Raw genomic sequence first — 14,505 nt, forward strand, 5'->3', positions numbered from 1 at the left:
CTATGGCTCAGATCATGAACTCCTTATTGTCAAATTCAGACTTAAATTGAAGAAAGTAGGGAAAGCCACTAGACCATTCAGGTATGACTTAAATCAAATCCCTTACGATTATACAGTGGAAGTGGGAAAAATATTTAAGGGACTAGATCTGATAGAGTGCCTGATGAACTATGGATGGAGGTTCGTGACATTGTACAGGGGACAGGGATCAAAACCATACCCAAGAAAAAGAAATGCAAAAAAGCAAAATGGCTGTGTGAGGAGGCCTTACAAATAGCTGTGAAAAGAAGAGAAGCCAAAAGCAAAGGAGAAAAGGAAAGATGTACTTATTTGAATGCAGAGTTCCAAAGAATAGCAAGGAAAGATAAGAAAGCCTTCCTCAGTGATCAGTGCTAAGAAATCGAGGAAAACAATAGAATGGGAAGGACTAGAGATCTCTTCAAGAAAGTTAGAGATACCAAGGGAACATTTCATGCAAAGATGGGCTCGATAAAGGACAGAAATGGTATGGACCTAACAGCAGCAGAAGATATTAAAAAGAGGTGGCAAGAATACACAGAACTGTACAAAAAAAAGATCTTCACGACCCAGATCATCATGATGGTGTGATCACTCCCCTAGAGCCAGACTTCCTGGAATGTGAATTCAGGTGGGCCTTAGAAAGCATCACTATGAACAAAGCTAGTGGAGGTGATGGAATTCCAGTTGAGCTATTTCAAATTCTAAAAGATGATGCTGTGAAAGTGCTGCACTCAGTATGCCAGCACACTTGGAAAACTCAGCAGTGGTCACAGGACTGGAAAAGGTCAGTTTTCATTCCAATCCCAAAGAAAGGCAATGCCAAAGAATGTTAAAATTGCCACACAACTGCACTTATCTCACACGCTAGTAAAGCAATGCTCACAATTCTCCAAGCCAGGCTTCAGCAATACACTAACTGTGAACTTCCAGATGTTCAAGCTGGTTTTAGAAAAGGCAGAGGAGCCAGAAATCAGATTGCCAACATCTGCTGGATCATCGAAAAAGCAAGAGAGTTCCAGAAAAACATCTATTTCTGCTTTATTGACTATGCCAAAGCCTTTGCCTGTGTGGATCACAATAAACTGTGGAAAATTCCAAAAGAGATGGGAATACCAGACCACCTGACCTGCCTCTTGAGAAATCTGTTATGCAGGTCAGGAAGCAACAGTTAGAACTGGACATGGAACAACAGACTTGTTCCAAATAAGGAAGGGAGTATGTCAAGGCTGTATATTTTCACCTTGCTTATTTAACTTATATTCAGAATGCATCATGAAAAATGCTGGGCTTTATGAAGCACAAGCTGGAATCAAGATTTCCAGGAGAAATATCAGTAACCTCAGATATGCAGATGACACCACCCTTAGGGCAGAAAGTGAAGAAGAACTAAAGAGCCTATTGATGAAAGTGAAAGAGGAGAGTGAAAAAGTTGGCTTAAAGCTTAACATTCAGAAAACTAAGATCATGGCATGCGGTCCCATCACTTCATGGCAAATAGATGGGGAAACAGTGGAAACAGTGGCTGACTTTATTTTGGGGGCTCCAAAATCACTGCACATGGTGATCGCAGCCATGAAAGTAAAAGATGCTTACTCCTTGGAAGTAACGTTATGGCCAACCTAGACAGCATATTAAAAAGCAGAGACATTACTTTGCCAACAAAGGTCTGTCTAGTCAAGGCTATGATTTTTCCAGTAGTCATGTATGGATGTGAGAGTTGGGCTGTAAAGAAAGCTGAGTGCCGAAGGATTGATGATTTTGAACTGTGGTGTTGGAGAAGACTCTTGAGAGTCCTTTGGACTGCAAGGAGATCCATCCAGTCTGTCCTAAGGGAGATCAGTCCTGAGTGTTCATTGGAAGGACTGATGCTGAACCTCCAATATTTTGGCCCCCTCATAGGAAGAACTGACTAATTGGAGAAGACCCTGATGGTGTCTGTTACAACCTGATGGACTCCCGGAGTTGGTGATGGACAGGGAGGCCTGGTATGCTGCAGTCCAAGGGGTTGCAAAGAGTCGGACACAACTGAGTAACTGAATTGAACTCTCGCCTTGCCTCCAGGACCCTTGCAGCTGGAGGGGGCTCAGAAGTTGGAGGTTCAGGTTCTCCTGTTGTTCTAGTGGGCAGGGAAAATAATAGCCATTCCCCGTCCCTCCCCTGTCTCTGGAACGTCTCAGTCCCTGCTGATCCCCTCATTGTGGGTGGGCATGGGAACCCCTCTGCTCCCTTAGCCACTCCTGAGGGACACTGGTCCCATCTCTTCTCTACTTTTTCTCCCCTGCTCCCTCCCTCCCATGCCCCCAGGACCTATGTAGCCGGAGAAGGCCTCGGAAGCATAGGTTCATGCCTGCGTCCCAGCCTGCACTCTGGTGCCTGAGTAGTTCCCTTTTGATCCAGTGATCCCCCGAAGGTCTCTTCCTGACCCTGCTGATTCTCTTGCCATGAGTTGGCCCCTCTGAACATGGGAACCCCTTCCCTCTCTCAGCCACCTTTCAGGGTCACCAGTTCTATCTGGCTTCCACTTCTCCTCCCTCCTACCTTTCCCCTACACCCTCCCCAATTGTTTGAGGGTTCCTCACATCTCCTTAGATGTCTGAGGTTCCTGGCCAGTGCCTGATAGGTGCCCTAGTTGTGAGGTGATACAAACTCTGTGTCCTCCTACTCAACCAGTTTCTTCTGCCCTCTGAACGGGGCATTTTTAATTTAATATCCCCCTAAGGTCAAGAAATCTGTTTCCAAAGCATTCAAAAATTTTGAGCAACTGCAGAAGCATACTTGCTCTCAGTGTAAATGTTAATACATTTGCCAATGGCCAAAGTGCAGGTATGAGTGAGTGCATACAGTTCAGTGTGCTAGGCTGAAGAATCAAAAGGCAGAGCATTGGATTCTGTTCAAGAGAAGGGAGTAGTGATATCATGTCAAGCTTTCAGATGTCCATCATTTCATAGGTAGAAGCCATCAGGAAACCAGTAAATGTTAGGGCTGTCTAAAGGTGCTTCTTATAAATCTGGGTGTGGACCTAGTATATTCACATTATTTTTCAAGAAATCTCTAGAACTTTTTTTTTTTCTGCAACACTGAAACTTTATTTACCAAACACTAATTTCCCCTCCTGCTTCCCTGGTGGCTCAGATAGTAAAGAATCTGCCTGCTAATGCAGGAGATACAGGTTTGATCCCTGGGTCTGGAAGATCCCCTGGAGAAGGGAATGGCTACCCACTCCAATACTATTGCCTGGAGAATTCCATGGACAGAGAAACCTGGGGGGCTACAGTCCATGGGTTTGCAAAGAGTCAGACACTACTGAGTGACTAACACTAACACTTATAGTACTTTACTGTTTACAAAGTGCTTTCCAAGACACCCCTACCTGCTCTTAAAAATCTATATGAAGCTTTCCTAAAAGCAGATAACTTTTGGCTTGACTTCCAAGAAGCTGAAAACCAAATTTAGTGTTCAGTCATATTAACTACATTAGCCCTTGTATGTAGCATTAGTGCTTCCTCCTCCTTTTCATGGCTTTGATTTTTTGTTCTGATAACCTGATTGTAGATTTGTCTTTTATTATAAACCACCTCAAATTAATTTAGGAATGAGGCAAGGTCAAAATAAATCAATATAAAACTGGTAAAGTGTTTTTCTTTATCAAGGAAATGTATTTCTAGAGATGAGGGTCATACTCCTCTTCCGGTTCTCAGAAGTCTAAATTCAGTTGGCTTTGCTTTGATCCTTTCAATCAAGGAAAGTATAATGTAGTGGGAGAAAACTTGGACAGAGCCAAGGTTGAATTCCAGATATATTTTTTCTTAACTCTGAAAATGAAAGTCGCTCAGTCGTGTCCGACTCTTTGTGACCCTGTGGACTATAGCCTACGAGGCCCCTCCGTCCATGGGATTCTCCAGGCAAGAATACTGGAGTGGGTTGCCATTTCCTTCTCCATCAACTCTGAGTTCTTGGCCAAATCACTCAAAAAATATGGGTCTCAGTTTCCTCATTTGTAAAATGGAGATGATATCTACATCTTGGGACTATGATGAAGATTAAGATAAGTTATGATAAGAGACTGGCAGAAATTAAATGTTCTATGACTATGTATTCCCTTCTCTGTCAGAGATATAGTTTCCCAGGTGGCACTAGTGGTAAAGAACTGGCTTGCTAAAGAAATGTGGGTTCAACCTCTGGGTCAGGAAGATCCCCTGGAGGAAGGCATGGCAACCCACTCCAGTATCGTTGCCTGGAGAATCCCATGGACAGAGGAGCCTGGCAGGCTCTGTGGTCCATAGGGTTGCAAAGAGTTGGACACGACTGAAGTGACTTAGCAGCATATATCATATCTATGTCTCCATCTCTCTCTCTCTCTCTGTCTCTCTCTCTGTCTCTGTCTCTCTCTCTCTCTCTATATATATATATATATATATACATATATATATATGTCAGTCCTGGAAGGTCTCAAAAAAACAGCCTATCTCAAAAAGGAGTATTTTCCTGAGCATCCTGAGTACCAAGGCTTTTGGTACTTAGAGTAAAGAGAAGGGCTACTCAGGAAGCCCTTGTGGCAGTGGTCTGATATTTTATAGGAAATGGAATTTTTTTTTTTTTCACTACCAGAACCTCCTCCTTTGATCTCACTTTGGAAAACCACAGCTAAGCTGTCATTCCTAGAAACCATTGGACTTTATTTTAGAGTTGTCTTTTTAGAACTTATTTTTTGGTTTTGTGGTGCAATAATATTTAAGTGCTTTAGAAAGAGTTTTTGATAATCTCCGAGGACATTTTAATTAGTTGAGAAGCCCATACAGGAGAGGGAGTCAGGAGACCTGGTCTGATATTGACATGTGTAACCTTAGGTTTCATTTTCCTTGTGGATTAAACAATAATATATAACCTTTATTGAGCAATTACTATGTGCCAAGCACTATTCTAACTTTGTTCCTAATGACTACTAGTCCCACAAGATAAGTTGTTTAAAAAAAAAAAAAGATTCTAAGGTAAAATATGTTGGCACTACAAACACTGGAGATTGCTAATGTTGTTAAAGTCTCTGAGAAACCCCGCAGTAAAGAAACCTACTTATAAAGCAGTATTTCCCTAACCTGACCACAGAACTCTGTGTGTGTATGTGTGTGTGTATATGTGCGTGTGTGTATGCGTGCACACCTATTAACAGCCTGTGGAATGAGGGTTTATAGAATATGTTTTGAGAAATACTGGTGTTAATCTGGAAGATTCATTCTAACTCTTAAGTGCTTCCAGCACTTAATGATAGGTATGTGGACTGTAAAATGCAGTATCAATTTTTTTAATTGGAGGGTTGATAAAAATTAGGGGGTGATGAGACATAAATTCAAGGCTAGTTTGTGTTATATTTTTAACACTTGCTTTAAATGACCTTGCATATCTTGACACAAAGGACTTCATTTGCCCTCCACTTTTTCCTTTCCTCCTTCCTACTGTTACGTATTTTCTCACTTAATACTTAAAATAAGAGACCTTAATCAGAGGTGCTTGTTGTGAAAGTAGGAGAAAGTTTTTTAATATATGCAGAGTTCAGCAATTGTTTTCATGATGAATATTCTTTGTTGTCAGAACTGATGCCACATGGAGTAGGGCTTATATGGAACATGGGCTGTTAGATATCATCATGCTATTGGTCCTCCTGGAGCCAGATATCCTATCTTTTATTTTTTCAGTATTTCCAATTTATTATCAATAATTGTGGCAAACAAGGATAATGAATAGATTCAGAGACCTCTGAAGTGCACCTGATTTCCTTCCTCCCTTCCTGGAAGGGAAAGGGGAGAAAAACATGGTTTATGGCCCATAGCTTTTCTAAGAGCAGTGATCTCTGTCTGCATGTTCTGTCTATAGTCCTGGTATGCAAAACTAACAAAGCAGCTGGGTGGCCTTACTGGGAATTAGAGTCTCTGTAGTACTTAGTGGTGGTCATCTTAATCTCCCTTTCCTTTCTCTCTCTCTCTCTCTCTCTCTCTACTCTTCATCTCCTCCCTTCTTTCTCTCTCCTTTTTCCTTTTTCTCCCCCTCCTCTTTTTCTCTTTCCCCCTTCTTTCCTTACCCTCCTGTCATGTCTTTTAAGTCTCTTCCCTGCATCTCTTTTTCTTTCTCTCTTTCCCCTGCTCTACACACCAACACACACACACACACACACACACAGTGGGACCCCAGGTTTCTGTTGGAAAAAAGCACATCAGGCAGAGACACTCTTACTACACTCTTAGAACCAGAGGTATCTCTGGTGCCCATGAATGGAGAAAGGGGTCAGTCTGAGTAATTTCAGGTCTAAAAGTTCCCATCTGCCAATAGACACAGGTTCCCTGCAGTGTGAAGCTCTATAGGAAGTTCACATTAACAATTTCAATACCAACAGTTTCCCTCTTCTCTGAGGCACTTAATAACCTTCACACATGGACATTGTAGCTTTTTTGGTAGATAGTGCCCTGGGCCTTCACCTGAACTCCTTTTGAGTGACCTATTTTCCACCTGGTTGAACATCCTTCCATCCAAAGTTGCCTGTCCTGGGACAGGTAGAAGAGCACTAAAGATGCTTTATAGTTTCAATTTCTACTCCTCATCCTCTGCCATTATTTTCCTGAGGTGTGACTTCTTTTCCTGAGTGGGAGAGAATGAGCTCCTCTTCCAACTAGCACTGATGTCTTCTATTAACCTAATCACAATATAGTTCCTTCTAGCAGCAGCAAGCCTACTTCCTTTTAACTCTCAATTAGCTGAAACAATTACATGTTTTTACCAAACTGTTCCCTGTCACTTCTCTGGCTCTCCTCCCCTGCTAAACTTTGTTTCCTGGAAGTAATTAAAACCTTCTGCCATTGCCATAGCTACTGCTGCTGGAACCACTATAGCCACCTCAGTTTCATGGTTTGGCAAAGTATTGGTCTTTACCACCATAGGGGCCAGAACCTCTGCCTTCAAGGTTTCTTCCTATCATAGGTCCAAAATTTGAATATTGATTGTTGTAATTGGCAAAATCATGGCTTCTGCCACTTCCAAAATTGCTTCCATTATTATCAAACCCATTATAACCATCACCACATCTACTATATCCACCACCACCATGACTGCCACCAAAGCCACCTCGACCACTGAAGTTTCCTCCACAAGCAAAGTTTTCATTCCCACCAAAACCATTTCCTCCACCACCACCAAAGTTTCTAGAACCACTTCAACCTCTGGCTGGATGAAACACTAGCTATCTCTTGCTTAGGGTTTTCCTTACATCACAGTTGTGACCATTCACAGTGTGGTATTTCTGAATGACAGTCTTGTCTATAGAGTCATGGTCATCAGAGACTACAAAAGCAAAGCCTCTCTTTTGACCACTGCCTTGGTTGTTTTGATTTTGATCACCTCAATTTTCCCATACTGTTCAGAATAATCTCTTAGGTGATGTTCTTCAGTGTCTTCTTTAATGTCACCAGAAAAAATCTTCTTCACAGTCAAGTGGGCACCAGGTCTTTGAGAATCTTCCCCTGAGATGGCCCTCTTTGGTTTCACAACTCTTCCATCAACCTTGTGTGGCCTTGCATTCATGGTTGCATCCATCTCCTCCACAGTGGCATATGTGACAAACCCAAAGCTTCTGGAGCACTTGGTGTTTGAGTCCCTCATTACCACATAGTTTGTGAGCATTCCCCATTGCTCAAAATGACTCCTTAGACTCATTGGTTGTTTCAAAGTTCAAACCTCCCATGAAGAGCTACTGCAGCTCTTTGGGAGACTCACTTAGACATTACAGCAGTGGAGGGGGAAGTCTTCAACGATGCTTACTTGGTGGAGTCCATGGGCAGAAAGGCCCATGTAATCTTTAGAGTCAGTTTGTTGATATGTATACAATAACTTGCTGGGATTTTGATTGGAATTGCATTGAATGTATAGATCGAGTTGGGAAGAACTGATATTTTGATAATACTGAGTCTTCATGTCCTTGTGCATGGAATATCACTCAATTTATCTAGATTTATTTTTAATCAGAAGTTTGTAGTTTTCAGAATATCTTGTAAATATTTTGTTAGATTTTATACCTAAGTAGTTTTGGTGCTACTGTACATTATATTGTGTTTTGAATTTCAAGTTCCAATTGTTCGTTGACAACATGTAAGAAATCTACTTTTGTATATTAGCCTTGTATGCTGAAACTTAAGTATAATTGCTAATTAGCTCCTGGAGTTTCTATTTTGTGTATGTTGATACTTCCATATTTTCTACATAGATAATCATGTGTTCTACAAAGACAGCTTTATTTATTCCTGTATATATTCATACCTTTTCATTTATGACTTATTTCATTAACTAAGACTGCCAATGCACTGTTGAGAGCAGACATACTTGCCTGGTTCCCAATCTTAGCAAGAAAAATCTAGTTTCTAAGTATGATCTTAGCTGTAGGGTTTTTGCCAGTGTTCTTTATCAAATTGTGAAAATTACCGTCTCTTCCTAGCTTGTTGACAATTTTTATCCTGGATAGGTGCTGGATTTTGTTAAATGCTTTTTCTTCATCTATTGCTATGATCCTGTGTTTTTTTCATCTTTAGTTCATTACTGTGGTGAATTACATTAATTGATTTTCAAATGTTGAACCAGCCTTGTATATCTGGTACAAATTTCATTTGAACATGGTATATGAGTTTTTTAATACAGTATACTGTTGGATTTCATTTGCTAATTGTAATGGGTTGAATTCTGTCCCCCAAAATTTAAGTATGTTGAGGTCCTAAACTCTAGTACTTCAGATTGTGACTTATTTGGAGATAGGGTCCTGACAGAAGTAATCAATTTAAAATGTGGTCATTAGTATAGGCATTGCCATTAGAATAGGCAAACTAATAATAATAATTTTTGTTGTTGAGGATTTTCCTTCTGTGTTTGTCAGAGATATCAGTCTATACTTTGCCTTTCTTCTTCCTCCTCCTCTTCTTCTTTTTATTTTAAGAATATTTGATATAGGATATATCCTCTTAACACATTTTTAAAGTACATAGTACATCATTGTTAATTATGGACACAGTATTGTGCAGTAGAATATTTCCTTTTTTGTAATGTCTTTTCCAGTTTTTCTCTTACGGTAATATGGCCTCATAGAATGAATTAGGAAACAGTTCTCCTGATTATATTTTCTGGAAGAGATTGTAGAGAATTGTTGTAATTTCATGTTTAAATGTTTGATAGGATTTACCAGTAACCCCCCATCTGGTCCCGATGCTTTCTGTTTTGGAAAATTATTAATTACAAATACAATTTCTTTAATAGATATAGGTCTACTCAGATCATCTATTTCTCCTTGGATGAATTTTGGTAGATTATGTCTTTCAAGGTATTGGTTCATTTCATCTAGGTTATCAAATTTGTGGGCATAGGATTATTCATATTTATTTATTGTATTTTTAATGTCTGGTAGTGGTGGCTCCTTTTCTATTTCTGATATTAGTAATTTGTGTTTTTTTTCTGTTTTCTACTTAGTTAACCTAGCTAGATATTTAACAGTTTTCATAGATCTTTTCATAGAACCAGCTTTCTCTGTTACTTGCCTATTTGTCATTTCATTGATGCTTATTTTTATTATTTCTTCTTCTGCTTACTTTGGATTTAATTTGCTCTTCTTTTTCTAGTTTCCTAAATTTAGAAGTATATTATATAATCTCAGTGTATTTTGAGATTTTCCAGTTGTCTTTCTATGGTTGATTTCTCATTGAATTCATTGTGTTCTGAGAGCATACTTTGTATGAATTCTGTTCTCAGTTCATTAAGGTGTGCTTTATGGCACAGAATGTGATCTGTCTTGATGCATGTTCCTTGTGACCATGTGAAAAAAATGTATTTAGCTCTCATTGGATGAAATATTAAATAGATATCAATTAGATCTAATTGATTGGTGGTACTGTTAAATTCAACAATGTCCTTACTGACTTTCTGCCTAATGGATTTATCAATTGAGGGGTGTTGAAATCTCCAGTTATAATAGGGGATTCATTTATTTCTCCTTGCAATTCTATCCATTTTTGGCTCATGTATTTTGATGCTATGTTTTCAGTATACACATTAAGGATTGTTGTGTCTTCTTGGAGAATTAACCCTTTTATCTCTAAGTAATACCTTTCTTAACAACACTGATAATTTTCCTTGCTCTGAAGTCTTGCTTTATCTTCTATTAATATAGCTGTTCCAACTTTCTTTTGATTAGTGTTAGCATGGCCTATCTTTCTCCTTCCTTTTTCTTTTAATGTATATGTATCTTGATCTTTAAAGTAGCCTTCTTATAGTCTTTTTTTATGCACTCTGAAAATAATTTTTCATTAATGTATTTAGACCATTGATTTTAAAGTGATTATTGATATAGACGGGTTAATGTTTATCAATTTAATACTGTTTATTAATATCAATATATGTTTATTAATATTTATTAATGTTTTTATTCATTACCCTTGATCTTTGGGTTTTTTTTGCCTTCTCACTTTAACTGAGAATTATATGTAATTCTAGTCATTTTTTTCTCTCAGCATAAGCATACTTTTCTCATTTTTCAGTGGTCATCTTTGAATTTGTACTATAAATTTGCAAGTAGCCCAATAATACTATACCATTTCATGGGTACTGTAAGCACCTTTTAACAGATTATTACCAATTTCTGCCTTCTGTCCCTTATAACATTGTTGTCATTCATTTCACATATCCATAAGTTATAATCACCAAAATATTATTCCTATTATTATTTTGAACAAACTATTAACTGTTAGCTCATTAAAAATTAAAAAAAAATCATTTATCCCTTATCTAACATTCTTCCTTTATGATCAAGTTTCTGGCCTGTATCATTTATCCTTCTATCTGAAAAGTTTTTAATATTTCTTTCATGAGAAGTTTACTGGTAACAAATTCCCTTATTTTTTGTTTGTTTGAAAAAAAGTCCTTATGTCTCCATATTTGAAGAATAATTTCCCTAGAATACAGACTTCTAGGTTGGCATTTTTTCTTTCAATACTAAATATTTTACTCCACTATCTTTTTGTTTTCATCGTTGCTGAAGAGAATTCCAGTGTAATTCTTATTCTCTTTCCTCTGTACATAGTGTTTTTTTCCTCCTCTGGCTTCTTTCAAGATTCTTTGGTGTTTATCATGCCTGCTGTTTTCTGGATCTGATTTAGATTCTATTATTAATTTTGTGGAAATTCTTAGTCATTATTGGGTCACATATTTCATTTATTCCTTTCTCTTTTCCTTCTCCTTCTGGTATTCTCATTACATATGTGTTATATCTCTTCTAATTATCCCACTTGAATATTCTTTTTCATTTCTTTATCTCTTTTCACTTCAGTTATAGAAGTTGCCTTTGACATTTTGTTAGGTTTGCTTACTCTTCTCTTGGCTGTTTCTAATCTATTGATGAGCCCATCAAAGGCATTTTTCATTTCTGTTACAGTGTTTTAAGATTTCTAGCATTTCCTTTTGACTCTCCCTTGGAGTTTCTATCTCTCTGCTTACATTACCCATCTGTTCTTACATGTTGTCCACTACGCCATGAGAACCCTTAGAATATTAATTATAGTTATTTAAAATTCTTCTGATAATTCCAAGATTTCTGACATCTGAGTCTGGTTCTGATGCTTGCTCTGTCTCTTTAAACTGTGTAGGTATTTTTTTTTAAAGTATGTTTTAATTGAAAGCCAGGCATGATGTACTAAAAGGAATAATGTTTCGCATGGAGGTTTCTGCTTCTGGTCTTCTGTTTGAATAAGTTGTGATTCTCTGTGTTCATTTTTGTCTCCAGTTTGGGGATAGCAGTTTGTCCTGTGGTGCCAGTTTTCTGATGAATCTAAGAAGAGTTGCTGATTTCCAGTTTGTCCAGCTTTTTTCTTTATGTTAGGGTAACAGTGATGTCTTCCAAGCTCCTTACATGCTCATCTAAGAACTGAATTTCATGAAGTCTCCATTCTTTTTTTAATCTATAATCATGATTTTACACCAGTTAACCCACCAAAAGTATTCAACAAGGTCACTGATGGCCTCTGAGATCTTGATACATTATTAGTATTCTCTTCCATGTCTTCATTATTCTTTTTTTATCCTTTTTTTCTGGCCTGGAATCATGCTCATGTCTCCATTATATAAGACCCTTTTTTAGCAAAGGTAAACTACTTCTTTCTTTCCTAACAAAGTTCTCAAAAGAGTAGTTTATGCTCACTCTCTGGAGATAGCTTTATCTGTCAGGAAATTTTCAGTTAAGTTTTCACTCTGACTCCTTCACTGAAAGTTCATTTGCTAAAGTCAACAATGACTTAACTCATTGCTGTGTCATATGGACATATTTAATTCTTAGGCTCTTGAGCCTACTCTCCATTCCTTTGGCTTCCAAGAGACCTCTCTCTCTCTCTTTTTTTTTTTCCTTGTACTTCAGACCACTGCTTCTGTTTCTTTTGCTGAACACTCTTTGTCTGCCCTATACATATTGTAGTCCCCTTGGAGTTCCATCTTTGGCCATCTTTCATGTCATTCTATATATATTTCCTTGGTGATCCCATCTTCTCCCATGATTTTAAATCAACATGAAGTAACAATTCCAAATGATTTTCTCCAGACCAAATAACTTCTGATTTCCAGATCTGGATATATATTCCATAATTGGCCATCTTCAACTGGATATCTTACAAGTATATTACACTCTGAATGTCTCAAAATATACTTAATATTATTTTCTGTCTCTGATGGTTGCAATTTTAGTGATAACACCATCACCCACCATCCACCCAGTCACCAAGCCTGAAAGGCATCTTAGAGTCCTCCTTATCCTTTATGACCCATGTTTCATCAGTCATCAACCCCCTTTTTTCCTTCTAAATACGCTTCTGATATATCCTCTCCTGTATATAACTATTGCTGCTCTTGTGTTCAGATAGTCATCTTTTCTCACATGAATTGCTAGCTGTAAGAGCCTTGCATCTGATCTGATTTCTACATTGCTGCCAGGATGAGCTTTCAAAAATACAAATATGACCACATTAATCTTTAGTGCAAACGCCTTATGTACCTCAAGTTTCCTTAAGGAGTTAACAGATTTCTTCACCTGGCATACAGGAATCTTTTAGATCTAGTCCCTGCCTGCTCTCTAGCCTACTTCCTGACTCCTCCACTCCCACTGTAGATTGGCTCCTTGTTTCAGAGTATTCCCAATTGTACTTGGAATGTTGTTCCTTTCTCTACTCCCTGCTGAATCCCTTCTTGTCTTTCAAAACTTAAGCATACTGATTGAGGCTTATGTATTGACTCTTCTATAAAAAAGTCTCCCTTTGTTGCCTTCCATCTCCTAGACAAAGATCACTCCCTTTACTGTAGCAATTGTATATATTTTATACATAAGGATATAGCTACGCACACCAAACTAGCTTTTTCTTCCCCGTTTTACATGTGTAATTTTTCTATTAAGATTGAACACTTTGAGGGTAAAGAGCATGCTTAGGCATCTTGAATTCCATAACGCTTGGTACAGTGCCTGGCATATATTAGATGCTCAATAAATATTTGTCAAATGGATAGATAAATGCAGGGTTTCCGCCTTATTTCCCCAGAAAAGCCTAACTCCATAATTTGAAAGTAGTAGGTGCTTAAGAAATGTTGAGTGAAGGAACCTTTGAATATTTGGTTCTAGTTGTCTCCCAGGGGTATCTGTCTGAAACTGGGAACTCTGATTGCTCCAGGCTCTAGTCATGCCTCTGTTTTGGCATTTATCATAGGCTATCTTGCGTTAGAGTAAGTTGGGTCCATGTTTGGGTATTCTTTTTTTTCCCCATTTGTTTATATTAGTTGGAGGCTAATTACTTTACAATACTGTAGTGTTTTTTGCCATACATTGATATGAATCAGCCATGGATTTACATGTGTTCCCCATGCTGAACCCCGCTCCCACCTCCCTCCCCATCCCATCCCTCTGGGTCATCCTAATGCACCAGCCCTGAGCACTTGTCTCATGCATCAAACCTGGACTGGCGATCTGTTTCACACTGGATAATAGACATGTTTTGATGCTGTTCTTTCAGATCATCCCACTCTCGCCTTTTCCCACAGAGTCCAAAAGTCTATTCTATACATCTGTGTCTCTTTTTCTGTCTTCCATTTAGGGTTATCATTACCATCTTTTTAAATTCCATATATATGCATTAGTATACTGTATTGGTGTTTATCTTTCTTGCTTACTTCAGTCTGTATAATGGGCTCCAGTTTCATCCACCTCATTAGAACTGATTCAAATGTATTCTTTTTAATGGCTGAGTAATATTCTGTCAGGTATATGTACCACAGCTTTCCTATCCATTCATCTGCTGATGGGCATCTAGGTTGCTTCCATGTCCTGGCTATTATAAACAGTGCTGCAGTAAACATTGGGGTACACATGTCTCTTTCAATTCTGGTTTCCTCGGTGTGTATGCCCAGAAGTGGGATTGCTGGGTCATATGGCTGTTT

The 14,505-nt window shown here is 38.4% G+C and overlaps 1 protein-coding gene and 1 pseudogene across 2 annotated transcripts in view; one reads left to right on the forward strand and one right to left on the reverse strand.

Annotated features, from left to right (window-relative positions):
- The window catches only part of MTMR8 (myotubularin related protein 8), a 249,806-nt gene that overhangs the window by 12,463 nt on the left and 222,838 nt on the right, over window positions 1-14,505 (forward strand). The gene's annotated exons all lie outside the window — the stretch shown is intronic.
- LOC122434394 lies at window positions 6,851-7,765 on the reverse strand (annotated as a pseudogene).

Source organism: Cervus canadensis, chromosome X, assembly GCF_019320065.1.
Source record: "Cervus canadensis isolate Bull #8, Minnesota chromosome X, ASM1932006v1, whole genome shotgun sequence".
Lineage (NCBI taxonomy): Eukaryota > Metazoa > Chordata > Mammalia > Artiodactyla > Cervidae > Cervus > Cervus canadensis.